General features: G+C 33.1%; 1 long non-coding RNA gene across 1 annotated transcript in view; it reads right to left on the minus strand.

The window, feature by feature from the left end:
* Positions 1–19684: 19684 nt before the first annotated feature.
* The window catches only part of LOC116665020, a 33056-nt gene continuing 28858 nt past the window's right edge, over positions 19685–23882 (minus strand). Inside the window, exon 3 of the long non-coding RNA XR_004321601.1 lies at positions 19685–20155. This is a non-coding gene — a long non-coding RNA (uncharacterized LOC116665020). The remainder of the gene's footprint in view (positions 20156–23882) is intronic.

Genomic DNA, 23882 nt, shown 5'->3' on the forward strand with positions numbered 1-23882 from the left:
AACAATTCAATCTGATTTCTTAATGCATTTCAAAGTTTCTACAGACATCAGTACATTTTCACCAATAAGCACTTCAACATACATATGATTGATCAGAATGCAAGATTTAAGGTTGTTTGTATTTTTAAGGTAAAATGTACACAGTACAGTGAAGTGTACATGTCATAACCTTTCTATGAACATTGCAAATGCATAAACCTAACTGGTGCAGCTCTGGACGCCTATCAAAATTATCTTAAAAGTTCTAATCAACTTTATTCACTAGTTTAATGTTTTTAAACTTTTTATATTGAGATATTTTTAGATCACATACAGTTGCAAGAAATAATGGAGAAAGATTCCTCGTTCAACCAATTTCTTCTAGTAGTTTTATGTAACTGTGGTCCAATATCACACCCCTGTAACTGGGATTGACACAATCTACCAGCTTTGTTCAGATTTCACCAGTTCTACATGCACTGTTTTGTGTGTTCTCTGTGATTTTATCACATCTGTAGAGTTGTATGATCACTACTGTCAAGATACAGAACAGTTCAATAAGATGGATCAATTATGCAACTCCTTTATAGTCACATCTACCTTCCTCCCTTCCCTGGCAACCACTAATGTCTTCTCCATCTCTGATTTTGTTCTTTCCAAAATGTTATATAAATGGAATTACAAAATGCATCTTTTGAGATTGGCTTTTTAAAAAAAACTCATCATAATGTCCCTGAGATTCATCCAAGTTGTGGCATGTATCCATATTTCATTTCTTTTTACTACTGAGTGGTATTCTAAAGTATGGATGTGCCACAATCTGTTTATTCACCTATTAATGAACATCTGGGGTCCTCTCCATTTTTTTGCTCTCACAAATATTTTCTGAACATTTATGAACAGAAACAAAAAGTTCTGATCACAAGAAAAAAATTGTAACTATATTAGGTAATGGATATCAGCAAGACTTATTGCAGTGACCATGTCACTATATATATATAAAATCATTAAATTGTATACCTGAAACTAATATAATATGTCAAATATATCTCAGTTTAAAAAGATGTAGAACATTTCCATCACCCTAGGAAATCTCTGTATGTTTCCTTACAGTCAATTCCTATTTTCCCCTCCCCTTCCCATTGGCCACTAATGTTATGATTTCTTTTTCTTTTTTTAACCATAGATTAAACCATAGATTAGTTTTGCCTATTCTAGAATTTCAGATAAATAGAATCAAAGAATACGTTCTGTGTAAGGCGTCTTTCAGTTAGCACCATATTTTTGAGATTCAGATATGCTGAGTCTTCAGTAGTTCTTTTTAAGTTATTGAGCAGTATTCCATTGTATAAATTTATGGCAGTTTATCCATTATCCTGTTGGTGGCTACCTGAGCTGTTGCTAAGGACTAGATAAATTTGTGTTTTCCAAATTTACTCTTCCCTTGAACTAAAACACCAAATAGTATATCCTCACTTACAATTTACTAAAACAAAAAAGGGGCAGGGAACATAGATTTCTATTGTCTCTTCATGTTTAAAGATATAGTACATATTTAAAATGTAACAAATTATATTCATTTCAGTATCTTGGAATGTGTGCCTTTGAAAAAAATCACAGAACTTTTACTGGACAAGGAGATGATTTATTACAAAAGACTTAATTAGGATAAATGAAGGATATATGGTACAATATTTTCACAGGTGGTTGAAATCACTTAGGGAAAAGCTTGGATCGAAGTTCATCTATATAAGTTGCTTAGAATAATTTAAATGGAATTCAAAAGAAATAAGTTTACTACCAGTTTAAATCATTTAAACCTATAAACAAATACAAACAATAATTATAGTTTTGTTTAAGTTACCACAGAATTAAAACCCTGTAACCAATGAAGTCAAATAAAGCCTATAAAGAGACTTTTAAAAGTCTTTGGAATTTGTGTTTTGCTCAAAATGCCCAATGTTAATGAGGATTCTAACTGAACTGATTTTAGGCATGATTTTAGCCAGAGCACATGCTTTATCTATCCTTGAAACAACAGAATAATATTTTTAATAATCACAGGAATGCTATGAAAGACAAAAATGATAAATAGACCCTCTACATATATGAAAGAAACCTCTGTAAGCCATTTAATCATTAAATGTGTTTTATTACTTAGAGTATTGTAAGTGTAGAGAAAACAATTCAAAATCTGCATTAGAAGTCCCTAACCTCATGTTACCACCTAACATAGTTATGTAAAATAATAAGAGTTGTCATTAAAATGTAATTAAAGATTCACATTTCATGCCAAGCTGTCAACAAGCCTCATTTTGCTAAATTATGTACAGATTTTCAGGACCACCTGTTTTCAGGAGGGCTTTTCATTTCCAGGAGGTCAACGAAAGGAAAGGAAAATGAAGATTTTGCCAACCACCTTGTCCAGAATCCATTTGTTCCTGATTGAAGAATGACTCTGGCTTCCCTTAATGCTTGGTATTTCACTCTGATCTAGTGGCCACAGGCTTTCAACAGCCAGTTGCAAAGTCTGGCTAGAAGCTTAAAAGAAAAAGGAGGCCTATTTAAACAAATACAATTTAGATATTGGAAAAGCTGGTGTTTGGTAAAAAGCAGTATGTTTGTTTTTTAGCCTATCATAAGCTCCTATGTGTCCTTCTTAAAGTTAAATAAAGATTTTATCATTAGTGACTGTTTCCTACTTGCTAATGCAAAGTCTGGGAACATATAAATTTTGATAAGAGAGATTATGTTAATTTTCTAATGATCTACATAAACATATAAAAATAATATTAAAAATAAAGAATATTAAATTGACTATTATTTATAAGAACTGACATTGAGAGATGATCCCTAGCTTATGTTAAAAAATAATGTTAGTGGCTGAATAGTCAGTGTTTTGTTCTGTTTTCCCAGTACTTAGAGATTTACTGGCATTTAGAAAGTAAATATTTAACAACTTGTTAAATCACACATCATAGTTTTCTTTAGATTTCTTAAACTATTACATTTCTTATGGAAATGCAATGTAGGGCAGTGGTTAAGACAGGCTTTAGTGCCAAACTGCTTGTTTGAATCCTCACATTATCACTTACTGAAAATGACAGTGGGCAAGTTACTTAATCTGTGATTCAACACCCTCATCTATAAAATAAAGATTAGAACAACCCCAACTTCTTAATTTTTTTATGAAAATTAAGGACTTGTAAAGTGGCTGTTCCAGATTAAGAGAGAATGTCTTCAGCTAAGACAATAAAATTGGACATAAAAGAAATCAGTATATTTTGCAAGTGGAATTGATGGTCTTTGATGAGCAATTAGGAACTGGTGAATTCTGGCTGCCAGCTGGTGTTGCTTGCTTATCCCTCCCTTCTTCTGACCTGGAGATTATGTATGTAAAACTTCAGTGACAACACAGTGATTGTATTCATTGTGGGCATGGGTGGTGTGTCAGAAAGAGATCACCTCCTCAGCCGTAGCTGTAAATACTTTTCCTTGGGCATATCAACTAGAATGGCACAGTCAAGAAGGCAAAATGGAGCTCAGCTTAGGACCAAAGGAGAACTGGTGATAAAGTCTGATAACAGAGTTGAAAGCGTGTGGCCTCTCAGTTTTGGGAATTCACTCAGAAGCAAGCAAAAGATTTGGGCAGGCGTGGCAAGTGAGTGCTTGGATTAATGCGCTCCACAAAATGATGGTTACTTTAAAATTGGCTACTCTGTACCAAGTACCCTTCTCAGCATTAGTGAAACAATGCAGAATATGTTAAAGTACCAGGAGTTATCCTGAAGTGAAGGGAACAGACATATAAATACAATTATAATACACTTTTGCTAATGCAAACATATAAGTCTTCCGTCGGAGCTTAACTTCTGTGGGCAACTTGCTCCAAGTTAAAAAACACTAATTCCTGTCATGAAGGGAGGAGATAGTTAATTTTTCCTTTGGGTAAATCTAGTTAGGAAATACAAGTGCCCTATAGTACCTCCATCTCACACCCTAAAAAGTCTTCTTCACTTTGCCTCAGAGGAGGCCAGTGTCCAAACTCAGTCTGTGCTCCTTCTCCCATCACTGGCAACAGTATCAGAATAAAATCAACTTTTGTTTGCTCATCTTCTCCAGTGACATTTTTTTTTTAACAGTGGCCAATACATTTTGTCAATGTTTCTTTCAAAATTTCTCAAAGTGTACCATATTTGATTTGCCTCTCTTTTTAGATACTGTTTTATACATCCCCCCCCCAATGACAAAAGTATTCCCCTCTACTGAAAAGGATCCATCTTTCCATTTTTGCTGATTCCTATCCCCTCTCACTTTTAAAGCACTTGCTCCTTCAATCATCCATTCTCTTTCCTGCAACACTGATGCCAGTAAATATACCAGAGTTTTACAAATAGCCTGTAAGTGTACTTTAGTATCTCCCATTTTAAAAATAAAACCCTGTCTTGCCTCCACTATTGTCCCTCTTCTCAGATCACCATTCACAGAACATACTCAGGAGTTGTCTACAGAGTGAATCCATTTGTTGCCTTTCCACTCACTCTTCAACTCACAACTCAACTGGCTTCTGCCATCTTTTGTCTTCTAAAGCTGCTGTTCTCAAGATCATCAGTGATCTCCCTCATACCAAATCCAATGGAAACTTGTCAACAGCTTTTGACATAGTAGGCAAATTTTCTATCCAAAGATCTAGGTTTTTATTTAATTTAAATTCTACCTTAGTGATCACACTCATTTCCATAGCTTCAACTACTACTTCAAACCTGTAGTCTAACACTTTATTTTGGATTCAATATCCATATGTCCTCTGATTAGCCAAATAGTTCTATTTAGATGTTTTACAAATATCTTAAATATAAGATATCCAGAAACAAAACTTTACTTCTACCTGCAATTCCTTTGTCAAACATTTTTCTCCCAAGTCTATTTCTTTCCAAGAATGAGAATACCATTTCCAGAGTTTTTCAAGCTGAAAGCTTGGGATTCATTCTCAATTATTTCCACACCATCCAATGCTCATCCGTCAATCCAAATCCATGATGCCTGTTAATTGATACTTTCAAGATATATTTTGAATCTGTCCACTTCTCTTCTTATCTATTACTGCATTCTAGTGTAAGCCATCATTTATGACCCATTTTCCCAATTGCCATCTTCTGATCAATTCAATCAACTCCCACATAATGATCACACTGTGATCATAGTGATCACACTGATTTTTAAGACATAAATTAGATCATTTTATTTATCTGCCTTAAATCTTTCAATGGCTCTCCTTTGCATTTAGAATACATTATACACTCCTATTGATGCCTACAGAGTATACCCTGTTCCCACTTCTGACAGGGTATAAGTTATTTCTCCAATCTCATTTCTCATTTCTTTTCCCATTTCCCCGTAATCACCATGTGTCAGCCATATTGTTCTTTTACTTCCTATACTCACCCCCAGGGCCTTTGCACATGTTTTTACTTAGATCACTCTTCCCCAATCCCCTTTTCCCTGTATCACTAGAAGTTTTACATCAGCCTAAGTGGCTGTCTCTATCAGTTATATCCAAACTAGTTCTCCCTAACTTACCATCATAGAAAACTGTTCATTTTCTTTATATCATGTATCATGATTTATAATTATTCCCTTTCTGTATGTTTTATCTGTTTGCTGCCTGTCTTCCTCACAAACTTGACTTGTGAGGTTTGGGACTATGTCAGCCTATTTGAATAGTGTATCTCTCTCACCTACCATGCTGCCCAACACATTGAAGATGCTCAAAATATTTACTGGCTGAATGAATACTCCTTTCAGAAATCCATTTCTGGCTCTGTGCAGGTAAATTCTGCATTGATATGTGTGACCTAAATGGACTCAAACCAAGAGGATACAAACATTAATTCAGAACGTTTTTGGTAGTTCCTTGATTTTTTAAAATCAGAAGTCAGTGTAAGGCAAGAAATGCCTTTTTCTAGAGTGCCTTCTGCTTTTAGTGCTCTTTAAAAATTGTCTAACCAAGTTCTATTAAGAGTGTATTTCATAAAATTATCCTCACTGAATGCAAGTGGGCAAGGAATGGGTTGAATCTGCTGTTCTACAATAATAAGGCTTTAACTATATACTCAAGATCACATGGGATGTGCATTCACAGCCGCAGCTCTTCAGTGCTGCTCTGTGGCTCTACTGACATCGTAAACAATAGAGAGACCAGAATTGTAGCTTTTCCAGAAAGAAACAGGGAAATTCAAATCAACTCAGTCAGCACAACTCTTGGAAATTGTTCCCCTGGAGAAAGCAGATGCTCAGAAACACAATTTAGTTATCAGAAGAGATTTATGGTAAAGCACATGTATGAGTGTGTATATGTATATGAGCAAACAAACCCACTAAATAGCTGAGTTATGTCTAGAAATCAATCTTCTTAAGTATTCACCATTGTGATATTCTGTGATTGGGCTATAAGTTTTATAAGAATGATTGTTTTTTAGGATGAGTCATTCTTTTATCTTGTGTGTAGCTGAAACGGAGTGCTTTTTGTGATCACAGAAATGAATGGGTTTTGAGCAACAATAGGTAACATATTAGGTTAAAAAACTGAAGTATGTTTATTTTGACTTGAAATTTTATCCCCATTTTTGATTGCATGGCATGGTGAACACATATGAGCTGAAGGTAAGAAGGCCATATACAGCTGGTTTTATGTTTGCTTCTCAAAATAAGTTTGCTCTTGAATTAGTTTTTTAATACTCAATAGTCTAAAATAAATTCCATAAACTCAGAATAAATAAATGTTCTATTTTGCTCAAAGCTTTTCTTAAACTCCATGTCTGAGTTTAGCACTCATTTCTCAATGTTCCATAATGATTTGGACATATAACTTTGTTACGTTTAGTCACTCATTCCTGTCACAAGACTCAAAAGCAGGAAGAATATATTTTACATGTAGGTTTCTACGGCACAAAGCAGATGTCAAATGAAATTTTTCAATTTAATGATTGATTAATATTTCCACAAAGATTTTTACTTTTAAAAACTCATTGTGTGCAATAATATATATATTTCTATATGCACTATATCTATATATAAGGTGAAAAATTGAAATTGGGAAACTCCCTAAGCATGTGAATAATTTACATAAAAATCACCAAAGTCCAGAATATTTTTGAAACATAAGCAATTAAATATAAAACAATGAATGTACACATAAATGCAAATCACACATGTATGTATGTGTACATATATATGTATATAAAAACCTATCACACTGGTAATTTTTTTTAACAATAAAAACAAATGCTAGGGAGAATATAGTGAAAGGTATTACTATACTCTGTTGGTACAAATACAGATTTTTTTCCAACCATTTTTGAAAGTAATTGCAAATTATATAATAAAAATTAATAAATGATAAGTACAAAGATTACTGTTCAAAGATATTCATAGTATTTGTTATGGAATATACTACTTACTGAGGGAAAAACCCTAAAGTATCCAACAGTAAGACTTATGGCACTCTCAAATGGATCTTGCACATTAGTATTACATTTTCAAATAATTTTAATAACAGAGAACACTCATGAGTTAAGGTTAACTTTGAAAAGACAATACAGTGATCTGTGTGTATGTGTGTGCATGTTTACTGGTACAATTTCTAAAGTATAATTATGTGGGAAAAAACCTCCTGGCTCAAAATGGCAGAGTGATTTCTTCATTTATCACTACCTCACTACAGCAATTTTTTAATGAAAGTAAAGGAAACAAAAGGTATAAATTCAAAAGACAAAAAAAATCACAGATGAAAATTCTGCAAGATAGAGAAGAGCTGGGTAAATCCAAACATTCGGCAGTATGACAGAAAAATTGCTCAGAGGGACCTTTTTATAACAGAACAACTAGGTCCTTGATAGGATAAAGTCATTTTTCATGGACTGCTGAATTTCTTTACGAACTATTCTCCTGTCTTGGTAAAACAAACAAGCAAAAATAGAAACAGTAAATTAAAAAAAAAAAAAAAGAAAAATCTGTGATCTGGGGCTGAGAACAGTAAGTAGATCAGAAAAGCTAGGATTCCATGAGGTTGGAATCCGGTATTGATATTCTGAACTAGATACTGGGCCTGGGGCAATGGAAAAGTGGTTGACTAAGTATTTCCCTCTTATATTGAGGTGGATCCTTTGGGGAGCTGTACAGTCATCCCAGGTTGGTGGCATTCCCTGGTTCCTGCCAGAAACCAAAGCCTTTCAATTTAATTAAGATCAAGATTTCTTATAGACCAGATCAGCCAATAAACTCATCATCAAAAATCGCCAACCACATGAAGAGGAAAGCCACCACAAATGTGAGTCAGAAGCAAAATAATAACTAACAGATTTAAACACTCACATACCACATATATTGGAATCAACAGCAACAGAATATAGAACAAATAAGAAGTGTTTAAATAAACAAAAGATGGAATCTCAGAGATTAGAAGAAACTAAGGTATGATCAGGCAGTTAAAAAATAATAAGGAAATCTCTCAGAAATGCAAAACATTATTGGTGGTATTTTAAATCTAAAGAATGGGTTATAAAGTGTATTTAATTCAGCCAAAGAGGAAATTTATGACATGAAGATATATATGAATAAATTAAACAGAATTTGCAATTTAGAGAAATAAAGATATGGGAGGTATTGAAGAAAAATTAAGATACATAAAGAATTGAATAAGAAGACCCAACAGGCATTTAATAAGAATAGACAGAAAGATGGAAAGATATACAGTTCTGACCACGATGGACTAAGCCTACTAGTGCCTGTATTTCCCACTGATTATAAAGAAAAACTATATAAAATACAAAAAGCAACTACCTGAGGACTCTGAAAAATAGACGCAATCAGGCAGACTGGGAAGGAGAATCCAAGCTTGGAGATTTGTTTTTTAATATTTCCGTCACTTTGCCTGAAGGTAAGCCTAGATCAGAGCTTAAAACAATACAAATTTATTATGTCACAGTCTGTATATCAGAAATTCAGGAATGATAGGGCAGGACTCTCTTTTTCACAGAATTTTGGATTCGACATTTTTCCTTCCTATTGTTTTAATCTAATGCAAATACATGGATATTTTCCTTAAAGTCTTGAATACAATGTTTAACTATGAACTGAAGAGTTTTGTCCATTTATACCGATAATGACTACTCATTTTATTAAACTCAGATCTAATACATTAGTTTGTATTTCTGCTTTTTCCCACTTTTTTTGTCTTCTTTTTCTATTGTTTTCTTTCGAATTGACCATTTTTCCCTTCATTTGCTTTTTCTAATACTTTGGAAGCTATGTAATCTGTTCTTTCAGAGGTTACCTTACAAATTTTAGCATGAAATTAACTTTGCAAAGGCTTGCTTTAGTCAATATCTTTATCCTCGTGGATTTGCACTTTCTTATTTCATTATCAGCTCAGAAATACTTTAAAAAGGGTTTATTTTTAGCATTTTATGGCAATTTGGGGGAAATATTTTAATAATTTGCTGGAAGCAGTAGCCTCAAAGGTAATATCTTACTGTGAAAGAAATCCTCACTTAAGACATGTTATTATATAATTGTTAAGACATTTTAAAAAATTAAAAAGGATTATGAGCCACGTAAAACATCTGAAAAACTGAATGAAATGGCAAGACTAGAAAAGGAAAAAAATGCCAAACATATTCCAAGAAGAAATATAAAAGGTGATTAAATTAATAAAATTAAGAAATTGAAATGAAAACAAAATCCTTTACAGATAAATTCTACCAAAATTTTTAGAAATAATTAATTCAACATTATATAACTTATTTCAGAAAAAAATATTATTTTTACTGTTAAATTATTCCTGTATAGTAATTTCATTTCCTACTTTAGTCACTTTATTTTAGATCATTGCCTTACACGTTGATATTTTTTTACACCAATATAAAAAGTCTTTGTCCTTTATAAGAGTACATAATAATTTTTCAGTTAAAAAAATCACATTTGCTACTTGTTCTACTTCTTTCAGCTTTGGAGCAAATTTTTAAATTAAGGATATTCCAGACTAAAGATTTATCCATCTCCTAACAAATATTTCCTGCTTTATGATCATATTTTATAACTGATAAAAAAAGTAACATGTATTCAATGAATCTTCTCATCCACTTAGTTAAAGTTAACATAACTAATTTATCATCTTGGGTTCACAAAGATGATCTGATTAAAATTTATAACATACTGAAATTTTCTATGCTTTGGTGGAAATTAGTAAATTCTACTTTAGAACCTTTCCAGGCTGAAATCACGGATGCCAGGATGTAGACACTAATCTTTGTGGTCCCGATCAGTTATGTGTTGAAGTTGATCCAGAACTGGGTTTTGAGGGTAATCTTGGTTTTGGTATTAATATCATGATGGCTAGGTAAAGATAAATTTGAAAATTAACATTTCTTCTTTACTCTTTGGGACAATTTAAATAGCATTGTAAAAAATATATTTCCTAAAGGATCCATATAATTTACCTAGCTAGTCCCTTTAGGAGGAGTTAACTTTCAAACGTGTGACTGATTCAATAACCCTCAGTCTATTTAAAGTTTCTAACATCTTAGAGTTGAATTTTGGTCATTTGTATTTTCCTGAAAAATTGTCAATTTCATCCAGTTTTTCAGTTGTTTTATATAGTTTTTGTACAATGACTAAAGTAGCCTCTTATTATTTTAAATATTTCACATATGGTTATTTCCTTATTATTTATAGGTATCTCTATATATGATTTCTTCTTTTTTATAATTAGGTTAGCTAGAGATTAATTGATTTCATAAGTTTATTTAATAAACTATATTTTATTTTATTTTTAGTTCTACCCTTTTTCTATTTTCTAATTCTTAATTCCTGTTTGTCACTTCCTTCTGATACTGTTCCGTACAGTTATTTTCTATTTCTATTGAATATTCAAATCAATTACTTTTATATTCTTTGTTAGCAATGCAGCCACTGGGTCTATACATTTTCTTTTGAGTGCTTTTTAACTATATGCCACAAGTTCTAATACACATAAAATTATTTTTATTTATTATGCCATTTGTTTCTATTTTTTATTTTCTTAGTTTTAGGTTCACTGTAACCACAAATGTGATCTAACACTATGTCACTTTGGGGTAAGTGAGTGCTGGTTTCAAAATTCAAAATACAGATTCAAAGTATAGGACTACTAAATTCAAATTTTCCAAATTTTTCAGTGGCTGTATTAGTTTCTAGGAAACTCAGTACTGAATATTAAGTCAAATTTAAATTATGGAAGTATCTTAACTAAATTATGGTTCCCCACATTTCCTTTAATGGCAAACTAATATATCCAAATTGGACTAAGCCATCTAAAACCATGCATTAGAATCTACCAGCTGAATGAAGAACTGTGCACATAGGTGACTATGCTTCCAAACTCTTTCCATTTTATTTAAGATCCCCAAATTGCAGAAACTATTAAGGATATTTTCTGTGAGTTGCTGTATATTCATTTCTTCCAAACTCAAGATCCTGAGACAGCTCATTAAAATATATTTAACACTATAATTAAAATTTAAGAAAGAAAAATGTGTATGTCAGAATTCAAGGGATTTTCCAAAGTGAAATGAACTAATTTGGAGTGAGCTCTGAGGAGAGTAAAAAAGTGTCTTTATAACTTTATGCAAAAATATTCTTATATAAAATATCTTACAAATGATAGTTATAAATGTATTGGAAGAATTGTCCATATAAAGGTAGAATAAGTTTATAATGTTTGGATTAATTTTTCTAAAGAAAAATATTATTTCACTTAAATGTTTACTTCTGCAATGGTTGTCAGGCATCTGAGTATGAATACACAATTGAAGGGGTTTAAGCAGTTAACAATGCAGATCACCACCATGTCATTCCGTTTTAATTTTATCTTTAGTAGATTCATCCATTTGAACTCATATTTTTTCTAGAGAGGCATGTATCAGGCAAAGATGTATTATTGAACATTATATGCTGGCTAGATGATTTGGATCAACATGTCATAAATGCCTGGACAATAGCTAATGACTAAGTGGTTGTTGAAAAACTCTGAATTTAGTGAAATACCAAGTTTCTTAGTAAATGCAAAATAATAAATATTGCCAAAAACTCAAGGTGGCACATTTATTCTACAATTTGGTATAAGCTACATTTTCCTATTTAATCAGATATGTTTCAGTAATTAACTGAAGCTTCTTCAGGGAACTTCTACTGCAGGCACAACTACTTTATCTATAAAGGCTAAGTAATGACCAGTTTAACACCAAGGGTATAAGCAGTGAGGTACACTTCTAACTGCAGCATGTCGACAAGTTATTCACACTTCCCTAGATTTTTAAAGTAATATTTTGTTCGTAATTTTATGAAAAGAATTTGTAGGCATAAATTCAGGCACACTGCATTTGAAGGGAAAATGAATAGAAACAAATTATGTGCCATAAGCCTATCACAAAACTATAAACTTGAAAAAATTATAATTTTGTGATTTGGGGGTGTCCTACTATAACAGGTTTCTCACAAATAAGAATTATATTCTTATTTTCTAAAATAACTGCTAAATCTACTGATAAATAAATGAACACTCAAGTCTACTATTGATCATCCTCTGTAGTTGAGTTTTATGGAAACAAAATTTATTTTTAAAAAAAGGCAGAAACTCATTTGTCCTCTGGAGTACAAAAAGGAAAGGTTTTCAAAGGAAAATTCAACCTAGACTCCAAATAATTTTTCTATAGCGTTATTTTGTGGATAGTATCAAAACATGTTTGTTCTCTAGTTTTTCATCTTCTCTCTAAACAGTCATTTTGGAACCTTGTGTTTTCTTTCTTAACAATAGGCCTCCAGAACTCTAAGTGTTTCTGAGTACTGAGGCACAATATTACATTCCATCTAAGCCCCCAATCCATCCCTCTAATGATCTACTCTCTCCTTCCAAATGCCTCCCTTGAGCTTCCCTGAGGTGCAATTGGCTGGCCTCACTTATACCCTTTTCTCCATCGTGACAAATTGAGTTAGGTGTCTTCTTATCTGCTTTTCTTTAGTGTCCTGGAGGTATGTTCCCTTGAATCCACTGGCTTCACATATTCAATTAATTAACCCTATATATTTTCTTACATACAAGAGATTTTCAGTTAGATCAATAACCAACATGCATGTAATTCTCCCCAACCCCAAATTTCTCCTTTATGCTTGGAAAATTCCTATTCATCCTGCAAAATCCAGCTAAAATATTGCCTCTTATGCTTAGCAACCAAAAATATTAGCAGTTAATTTTCCATATCTCCACAGCATTAATTTGTTACTCATCACATTTGTTATAAATTTCTAAATTTTCATATTTCATTTATTTTAGTTGTAAAAAGTATGCAGTTTACTTTTTAAAAAACTCAACACCACTCAAAAAAAAATTAATCAGAGTTCCCTCCTTACTGATGCTGTTTTGTAGGATAAGTCCCATATATAGGAACTGTCTCAATGTAAAACCACTTTCCCACCAACAAAGACAGAAAGAAAACAAACTTCACTGAGTCCTTTCATTGAAACACTTATTTTATCCAATATGTTGTGACATAAGGGTATAAATGAATAATCTTCTATATTTATACTCTGTAAATTTTTTTTTTACTATGCCTAACAGATAATAGATGCTCAGTAAGTGTGAAATAGTATCCTAAATGAGTCTGTTGTTTGTTTTTAGTTTTAATACAGTGGATATTCCAAAGTTTGGAAAAAAACTAAGCCTTGCCATATTCAACTGGCTAGATTCCAAGTAGGGTCAATTATGTACACAGAAGTACTCTTCATTATGGCCTTAAAAGCTATTATAACATGCTAGAAAACTGAAGATACAATTATCATCTGGAGGTAAACATCACTGAATAACTTCAAGTATTTGGAAAAACTTGGTTGAGTTTTATAGATAATATTTCAGAAGTCAGTGTTTGGGCATTGTTTTAAGACTTATCATAACTTAAAAAAATATGAGTAGACATTTAGTTTCAAAAAGAAATAAACTCAGAGAAAACTAAGATCTTGTAGGAAATTTGATCATTTTAAAGCTGCCAAGAGGAAGGCAAATGATTTGCCACCTCTGAACAATGACAATTATTGCTCTGCAAACAGATATGGCACAATATTCAGGAAACAACAGGGGCTGGAATAATCTCTGGGCAATTGCCATCCCTGCTTTATAATCTTTATTCTTTCAGCCACTGTGACTGAATGCTTACTCTTCAAATAGTTTCTGATCATCCATCCCTATGAAAATGCAATAGGTTACTGAGTTTCAAAGCTTTCATTTCGATGACTTTGTTAGGAGTCAGTCTTGCATGAATTTTCATAGAACATGGGAATATTTTAACAGGAAGGCTCAGTAGAATTGATGAGACAGTATTAAATATCAAACAAACATGAACTTAAATGGACTAGCAGTGGGATGTGTGGAAAGAGATTATGATGTTGAAAATCAGAAGTTGGATTTTATTAATACAGACTTCACAGAAAAGTGTTGGTTCCCAAATTAGCATCCATTTTTCTTCCCAGAATGTTTAATCCCTCATCCTTCATCCATGAAGCTCTTGTGTATCAGGTGAAACTGTCTCTATCCTGGGCTCTCAGAAGGGACTCCATTAGTTTAAGGGGAAGCCCCAATCATCCTCTTATCCAAGACCATGACTGGCCAGGGAAACTAGGCTAAGTGGAAGAATACATGGCATTCTCTGAGGACATGTGACCCAATCTGGGTCAAGAAGATATAAGAAAATAGTTGGGAGAGGATTCTGAGAAAGGATTTCCTTTCTCTTAAATGAGAATGATCAGAAAAGGTAAATTCTTCCTTCCTTGTCCTCTCCATATTGTGTATACACTTGAGGCTCTGAACTCAACAAATGAGGCTGGCAAACTCAGAAGTGGTGATTTAGCTATTTCTTAGATCTGCACATGCACACAGGTGAGGGGAGACAGTTCCTTATTGATATGATGATTTAAATCAGAATTTTCTGATGCTTCAAAGAAACAGGGATTTCCTTTGAAAGTGAGGATGTTTTATTTACTACTTACATTTAGTTCTTCACATTACAAAACATTTCAGAGGGGTGTGAGGACTATCATTTTTAATTAAAATCCACAAATTATCCTCCTTTTATTTTAGCCAATAATTATACTTTTCCTTAAACAATCTCTCTTTTCAAGACCTTTTTTCACAGTATCATGATTCTTTGTGTATTAATGTCATTAGACAAAGAAACATTTGATTTGTTTAGTTATGTGGTTGTGATATTTATATTGTTTTCTTTTTTCTATCTTATGACCAGTGATATCTTTATATAGGAATCATGACCCAGGGACCTACATCATCTTGAAGTATTTGGAGTTTTTCCTCTTTAATACAACATTCCTGATATTTACACCAAATAGCTTCAGAAAACCTGGGTTCACCTCCTACACTATTGGTGGGAATGTAGTTTGGTGCAGCCATTATGGAAAACAGTATGGAGATTCCTTAAAAAACTGAAAACAGACTTACCCTATGATCCAGCAATCCTATTCCTGAGCATATATTCAAAGGAAACTCTAATTCAAAAGATACACACAACCCAGTGTTCACAGCAGCACTATTTACAATAGCCAAGACATGGAAGCAACCTAAATGTCCATTGACAGATGACTGGATAAAGAAGTTGTGGCATATATACATATACATACATACATACATACATACATACAAACACACACACACATACAGTGTTATATATATATATACACATAGTGTTATATGTTACACACACACACACACACACACAGTGTACCGTAGAATACTACTCAGCCATAGAAAAGAATAAAAGAATACCATTTGCAGCAATATGGATGAAACTGGAGATCTTCATACTAAGTGAAATAAGCCAGAAAGAGAAATAAAGATACTATAGGATATCACTTATATGTGGAAATTAAAAAAAAAAAAAGGACTCAAATGAACTTATATACAAAACAGAGACAAACTCACAGATACAGGAAACAAACTTATGGTTACCAGTGGGGAAACGGAGTGGAGAGGGATAAATTGGGAGTCCAGGATTTGCAGATACTAACTACAATATATAAAATAGATAAAAAATAAGGTCCTACTGTATAGCACAGGGAACTATATTCAATACCTTGTAATGGCCTATAATGAAGAGAATATGAAAAGGAATATATATATATATATATATATATATATATATGTGTGTGTGTGTGTGTGTGTGTGTATAAATGAGTGATTATGCTGTACATCAGAAATTAACACAGCATTTTAAATTGACTATATACTTCAGTAAAAAATTAAATAAATTAAAAAAAGAAAACCTGGGTTCAACAGCTATTCAGTGCAAGTTTAGACTTCCCACAAGTCTAAGAACTAGTTGAAGACAGGAAAGAATTTTTCATTTCAATAAATATTTTAGTCAATATCTACTACAGAATAGACATCGCTTTAAAACTGAAGAGGTATGAACAAGACAAATATTCAATGCCATTAACAATAATATATTCTAATTTATATATATATATATATATATATATATATATATATATATATATATATATATATATATACACATACATGTGTATACTGAAATAAACAATGAATGAACAGATAAGTCCAATAAACTCAGATTCTTGTTAAGTGCTATGAGAAGAATAAACAGGGTAGTGGGACAGCCGTGTAAGTGGAGGCGGAAAGTTTGAGATGGGATAGTCAGAATCTAGGCATCTTTGAGGGGAAGAGAGCAGCTACGTACTAGGCAAAGGAAGAGGAAGTTTCAGCAGAGACAAGGAAGTTTCAGCAGAGACAAGGAAGGAAAATGAACCATGAAATGGGTACGGGCTTGGCATAGACAAGGAACAATATATATTTTAAAAGGAGACATTATGAGATGAAGATGAAGAGCTAGGGAAGAGTCAGATATATGGTTATAACTGCAAGGATGAGCCCTTTGAAGGAGTAAAGTGGAAGAAAATGTGATTTATATTTCTGAAAAAAAAAAAAAAAAAAAAAAAAAAACCTGCTCTTGCTACTTTGTGAAGAAGGGATTAGGGGAAGCAGGAAAAGGCACAGGAGAGCCATGGAGGAGGCTATCACAGAAGTCCAAACACAAGAAGATGACTTAAGATTTGTATGCTGGCATTAGAGAAGAAAAGCAGAGATGGCATTGAGATATATTTTGGAATTAAAATTTTAGGACCCGATTAACTGAATTAGAGTATAAGAGAAAGGGAGAAATTAAGTTTGGGTATGAGAGGGGGTAGATAAAAATGGTATTTGCTATACTAAAACTGGTGGCATTTTTATTAAGATCGTGTTAAATTCATAAATCATTAAGGGAAAACTGAACATTCATGATGTTGAGTATTCTTCCCCAAGAACATGGTCTCTCTCAGCTTGTTCAAGCCTACTTTTGTGTTTTTCAGAAATGTTTCCTTATCCCCATTTAGATTTTTATATTTTGTTACCATTCATCATAATTTTTTTAAAAAATATGTTTTAAATAGGTTATTCTCTCCCATTATATCTTCTAACTGGTTATCATTCACATATTAGAAGGTAATTATTTTGGTATGTCAGTTTTACATGCTAGCTTTCCAAACAGTTTTACTGTTTTGTAATATTTCTTTTGGTTTTCTTGGGTTTTTACATGAGAGAGAAAAAAAAAGAAAGAAAACCAAAAGATCACATCACCTACAAATAGTTTTAACTCTTCTTTTCATATTTTTATGCCTCTACTAGCTTTCTCTTATTTCAGCAATCGATACGATAATCCTATCAATCCAACTTTTAATGATGATGATGACAGAAGGCATTTATGTCTTGTTTCTGATTAAACTGCCTCCAGTGATGTTATGTAAGGTGCTGACCTGCAGACTGAGTTATTTTATCACATTCAGGGTGCGTGTCCCAATGCCTAATTTACTGATGGTTTTTCATCAAGAATAGAAAATCATTTTCATGTGTCAAACGCATCTTCAGCATCTGTGGAGATACTTTCAAGACATCTTTTCTTAGACTGACTAACATGAGTAACTACATTAATGAAGAATACAATACTGAAGCGTGCTTACACTCTTATTTTAATGCTCTGTATTAATTATGTTTGGAATATTTATTCAGAATTTCTTTTTACATCACTGTTCACAGTGATGGTGGTGGTCTGAGACAATTTCCAATAATATTGGGATTATCTGGTCTTTAAAGGTTTGGGAGATTCCACTATGAATTAATCATAACCTGTTGATTCTTGTGCAAATAGATATTTGACCATTTTATCTTTTTTACAAAAAAGATTTCCTTTATCACTAATGAGGTCAGTTTAAATAAATTATTTTTTTCCTGGAAAATTACCCATTTCATGTAGATTTAAAAATTTATTGATGAGGAAAGCTACACTTCTCTAAAAACTAAAAAAAAATATTGATTTGATGGTTTTGTTACTTTCTGTTTCATTATTTTATATACTTTGCTCTTTGTTCTCTTATTTTTCCTAATATGGTTGTGCAGTGAAATGTCCCTTTGGTTGGTTTTCAGAGAATTAGATAATTTATCATTTTTTAAAACTCATTATTTCCTGCCTTCATCTTTGGGAATTTCTTTCTTCTCCTTTCTTCCGGTTTCTCTTTTCCCCGCTGCTGACACTTTGGTAAAATATTATTCTCATTCTTTCAACATTAGTAATCCGAATTTTGGGGGTATGAATTTTCGTCTTAGTACTATTTTAACTATAATCCTATAAATTCTAATATATATTACTTTCATTATTATTATTTATTCTATTCTAATTTGTCCTTTACATTATTCCATTAGTTATTTCATTAAGGCCATTTAATTCAAGTAAAAAAAAAATTCTAATTTGATTTTAATTTTGTTGTTATATTATGATTCATTGCATTGTGGTCAGAGAATATTGCTTGTTTTTCAGCTTTTTATAATTTGTTGAGGCATTCTTTACAGCCTAAATTATTCAAGACTGTTTCATGTACAATTGCTAAGATGTTATATTCTTTAATATTGGGATATGTCTCAATAAATTATATAAATATAAATAAGATCTGTCTAGATCTTCACATAATACTTTTGCCTTTGATCTGTCTTGGACTTAGGTAGTTTTATTGAATACAATCTCCCATTATTAGTGTGTTTGTAATGCATCTTCTGTAAGTTTTGCTTTATGAAAGTTGCTGCTTTATTACATGGTATTTATAGAGATTCATGACTCTTTCATCTTTACTGTGAAGATATCACATTGTAACATATCTTTTTCCCATCTAACAGTTTTTAGCTTGAATTATACTTCAATACCAAGTTGTTATCCCTGCTTTCTTTTTGGTTTTTGCTATTATTTTTCCAATCCTTTGATTTTTAGCCTCTGTGAAACATTTTTTAAGGTGGTCCTCTTGTATACAATAAAAATTGCATTTTGTTGTGTCAGTCTATCTGAATTTTTTTCTTTCAGTAGGTGAGTTAAGTCTTTATATTTAGTAATTAGACATTCACTATGTCATCTGCTGTTTCTTTAATGTCTCTTTCAGTATTAGAAAAACTTGTATTTGTATTTCCAATGTTTACTTTTATGTGAATATCTCATTCTCCATTTTCCTTGGGAGTATCTATGGGTCCCTATTATGAACAAACTGAATATTCACCTGCTGACTCTTCCTTCTTTTTCTTTCCTTCTCCTCCACCATCTAATTTTAGTCAATCATCTTATCTTTCTTAAGGTTTATATTCTCACTCTTAAATATATTTGTGATGAATAATTTTATGCATCAACTTGACTGGATCACAGATATTTGGCTAAGCATTATTTCTGGCTGTGTCTGTGAGGGTGTTTCTGGATGGAATTAGCATTTAAATTTGTGGGCTTAAGTAAATTAGTTTGCATCCCCAGTGTGGGGGGGCATCATCCAATCCACTGAGGGCCTGAATAGAACAAAAAGGTGGAGGAAGGAAGAATTTGGCTCCTCCTGCATGATTGCTGAGCTGAGACACCCACCTTTTCCTGCGTAGGTGTTCCTGGTTCTCAGGCCTTCAGACGTGGACTGGAATCTACATCATCTTCTCCCCCGTTTCTCAGGCCTTTGGTCTCAGACTGAATTATACCACAGGCTTTCCTGAGTCTCCAGTTTGCTGTTGGCAGATCATGAGACTTCTCAGTCTGTATAATTGTGTGAGCCAATTCCTTATAATAAATCTCTTCCTATATATATATACTATTGGTTCTGTTTCCCTAGAGAACCCTAATACTACACTGAAGCTTCCTACATTCAAACATTATCCTTTGACTCTCAACCACTACCTATAAGGCAATAGTTTGTCATATTCTATTTTTCCTTTTCTCTCCCTGTTCCACCTCTATTTTTCCTCTTTCCTTTTTAAAAGCATATAGTATATGCAAACTATTTACTCTCAGCATTCACAAGCATGTCTGGAGTGGGTTTCAAGCAGTGTGCCCCACGGGCACTCAAAGAAAGCCAGAAATCCTCCATGAAGGAGATGGGAACTCCAGATGCGTGCATTAACACCAGGCCCAACAAAGCTGCATGGCCAAGGAGGTAAGGAATGACCCCTACTGTATGTGTGCGGTTGTCCAGGAAACACAATGAAGATTCACCAAAGCAGCTCTATACACTGGTTATCTATGTACTTGTCACCACTTTCAAAAATCTACAGAAACTTAATGTGAATGAGAACTAACTGCTGATTGTCAAAGTTACAGAACCATCAAAAAAAAAAAAAGATAGGGATGACTTGCAGCTTGTCTAGGCAGCTCCAAGCTTGTCTCCAGGGACGCTTAGAAGCCTAGCATTAACCTTTTGGCCAAGGAAAGAATGAAATAGGCTGATCTACTAACTTATAATGTGGTGTGTAAAGTCTGAAATTGCTTTTGCTTTAGGGTTACACACATATATAGTTTTATACATTAAATGTTCAATACCAAAATTTTACACAGAATTTCTCAATCAGCTCTTGTTGTATAAACTCATCTTCTAGAAGATGGCTCAGGAAGGACTCATAAACTTGAAATACTGCATGTTTACCACTGTTTTCTTGTAATATTGATATCTGAAAGAAAACTTGGCTGGATAAAAAATTACTGGCTCACATTTTTTCCCCTTGTGCATCTGGTAGATATTATGCCATTCTCTTCCTGCATTTAATGTTCCTCTTAAGTAGTCTGATTCCAGTATGATTTCCTTTACTTTGTCATTGCATTTATGTATGTTTGGTTAGAAACTTACGGTTTTTATCTTTTATCTTCAAAATCTTATAATCTTATAAAGTAAGCATTAATGCTTAGCATCCTAGGTCAATTTTCCTAGGTACACTATGTACAGTTTCTATATGCAGATTCAGGTATTTTTAAAATGAGGGCTTCTTATGTTCTAATTAAATATATAATATATAATATATATATATTCTGCTTTTTTGTTGTTGCTATTGTTATGTTTTCTTCTGTAGTTTTTTATTTCGGAATCCCTGTTATGTGTACATTGGATTTTCATTTCTGGTTTTTAATTTGATCTTCTTATTCTTCCTGGCTTCTATGTCTTTCTCCTAAATCTATTACCTGCTTATTTTTTTTCTCATTGTTATCTTCTCTATATTATTTAGTATACTTTAGGTAGTTTATATTTTATTTTGGATAACTGGTAATTTAATCTTAATTTATAAGTTACTTTTGAATTACGTTCAAATTTGGTCATTTTACATTTAACATCATCTATTACCTGTCTTTCATTCCTGGTCTCTTAAAAAGTTTGTGATGTCTAGTTTTAAATGTTCTTTCACAACTACAATTTCTTATTTTGATGTTTTAAATTCTGGCATGAATCCTACTTATAGAAAGGTTTTGGTTTTGTTTGTTTTATGTGCTTTCATCTATGAAACTGTTTTGATTCTTATTTTTTGTTTTCTATAGAATGGATGCCATGGTTTTATTCTTCTCTTTCCATGTTTTATTTTCCTGGAGTAGTGAATGGGAGGATATTCCATTTTGTGAGGCAGGGGTGGCAAGTGGCCTTTTCAAGCTCTCATATCAAAGGCTCTGCTTTTATTGCAATCAGGAATGACAATTTTAATATATTAAGTGTTATCTGGTGATGGGTAGTTTGCCTGTATTTTCATATTCTATTTTGTTACAGTAAGATACTCAGTCATCAGATGCTTTTCCTTTCCTTAAAACCAGCTGCTGACTCTAAATGAAATCACTGATGCAGAAATCACACAATATCAGACAATTGAAAAGACCTCATGGAACTCCACAGAGTATAGTCATATAAAGCTATTATACAGGTAAAGGACACATTCAGCAGGAGGGAGAACATGCAGGCAATAAAGGGAGAGGCCCTAGAAGCATAGGTGCAGCGCTCTGGGGTCCCACCTCAGGCACAGAGGACACACCTCATATTTGGTTTATACCTACAAGATACCGTGGTTTCATCGGAGCCAAGACACAAGTTCACTGAGGAGTCTTTTATACCTGCCGGTCACGTAGCTAAAACTAGGCTTTATAACTCATTAAACCAAGTGTAACTATCAATCTATACATTTTCACTAGCCAGTGCAGATATCAAGCTAGCACAGCATGTCTCCCTGGGGAATTTCAGACTTTACACACCACATTATAACTCAATAGCTAAGTCTGTTTCATCTCTCCTTGGCCAAAGGTTAATACTAGACTCCTAGGCGTCCCTAGGAGACAAGCGGCAAGTCAGCCCTATCCTTAAACAACTCTCTTTCAAGACACTTTTCTGAAACTGCCTTTCTAAGTCCCTTCTCTTGTTCCTGTTGCCTGTGCTGTGATCTTACAAACCAAAGAACTGCGCTCTGTAGTTTCCACTCAAGGTGGGGTCCTCTGTTTATGGACGTGAACCTTGATAATGTTGCCTAGATTTCAGCACTGTTACCCACCTCTCCATGCTTCTGTGCAGCTCCCTCCAGAATGACATGCAACTGTGGGCTCTGGTATCAACTCTCATCTCAGTTTATTTCCCCTTTTACTCATAAACTGGAATTTATAATATTCTCTGTTCCCTGGCTATGCTGTAAGTGTAAATTATTCATGTTTTAAGTTAACCTCTCTCGCTTTTAATCTTTATGGTATTTTGGAGCCAGTGTAAATTTCCTTGCATCTTCTTTTAAGACTTTTTGTCACTGCCTTTTCTCCAGCACCTAGAACAGTGATTGGCATATGCTGGATGCCCAATGAATGAACTCTAGGACAGAACCATTCATTGTCCCACCAAAGTGACAATCAATGTTTAACTTTACAAACTGTTCATTTTAATTGAAAAAAGTAATACTGTGATTGAAATTAGCTTGATGAGGCCTGAGTTATATATGAAGAATAACCTTTAAAAATGACCTAATGACTCAGTTTGTCATCATCTCATCAAGCAAGCAAGTTTCTTTTCTTATAAGAAAAGTTAATGAATGAATGAGCCAGAAGAAACAACCAGAGGATGACTCTACTTCATTGTAAGTAATGGAGCAAATGTCTTCAGCCCTCTATGGAAAAATAAAGGGACAAAGGATTAACATGTACCCTTTTTGGGGACATAGTAAGTTTTCACATAAGCCAGGCACATGCAGTTGTGTTTGGGGTTTGAACTATCACTGAGAATTAAGGCAAAGAAAAGATTAACTCTGGGATATTTCACCTCTCCAAAGCTGAAGAGGAGTAATATAAATTTTATTAAACAGAATTTTTGATAAAAGCATTATAACACTATTCTCGATGTTCATAAAGAAACACTTCTCAATTTAAAGCAAGGTTATAAACAGCTTTGCAAACAGCTCCAGATTAGGGTTACTATGGTAATGTTTACCATGGTCAATGCTAGAGCTGCAGAGA

This window comes from Camelus ferus, chromosome 7, assembly GCF_009834535.1.
Source record: "Camelus ferus isolate YT-003-E chromosome 7, BCGSAC_Cfer_1.0, whole genome shotgun sequence".
NCBI lineage: Eukaryota > Metazoa > Chordata > Mammalia > Artiodactyla > Camelidae > Camelus > Camelus ferus.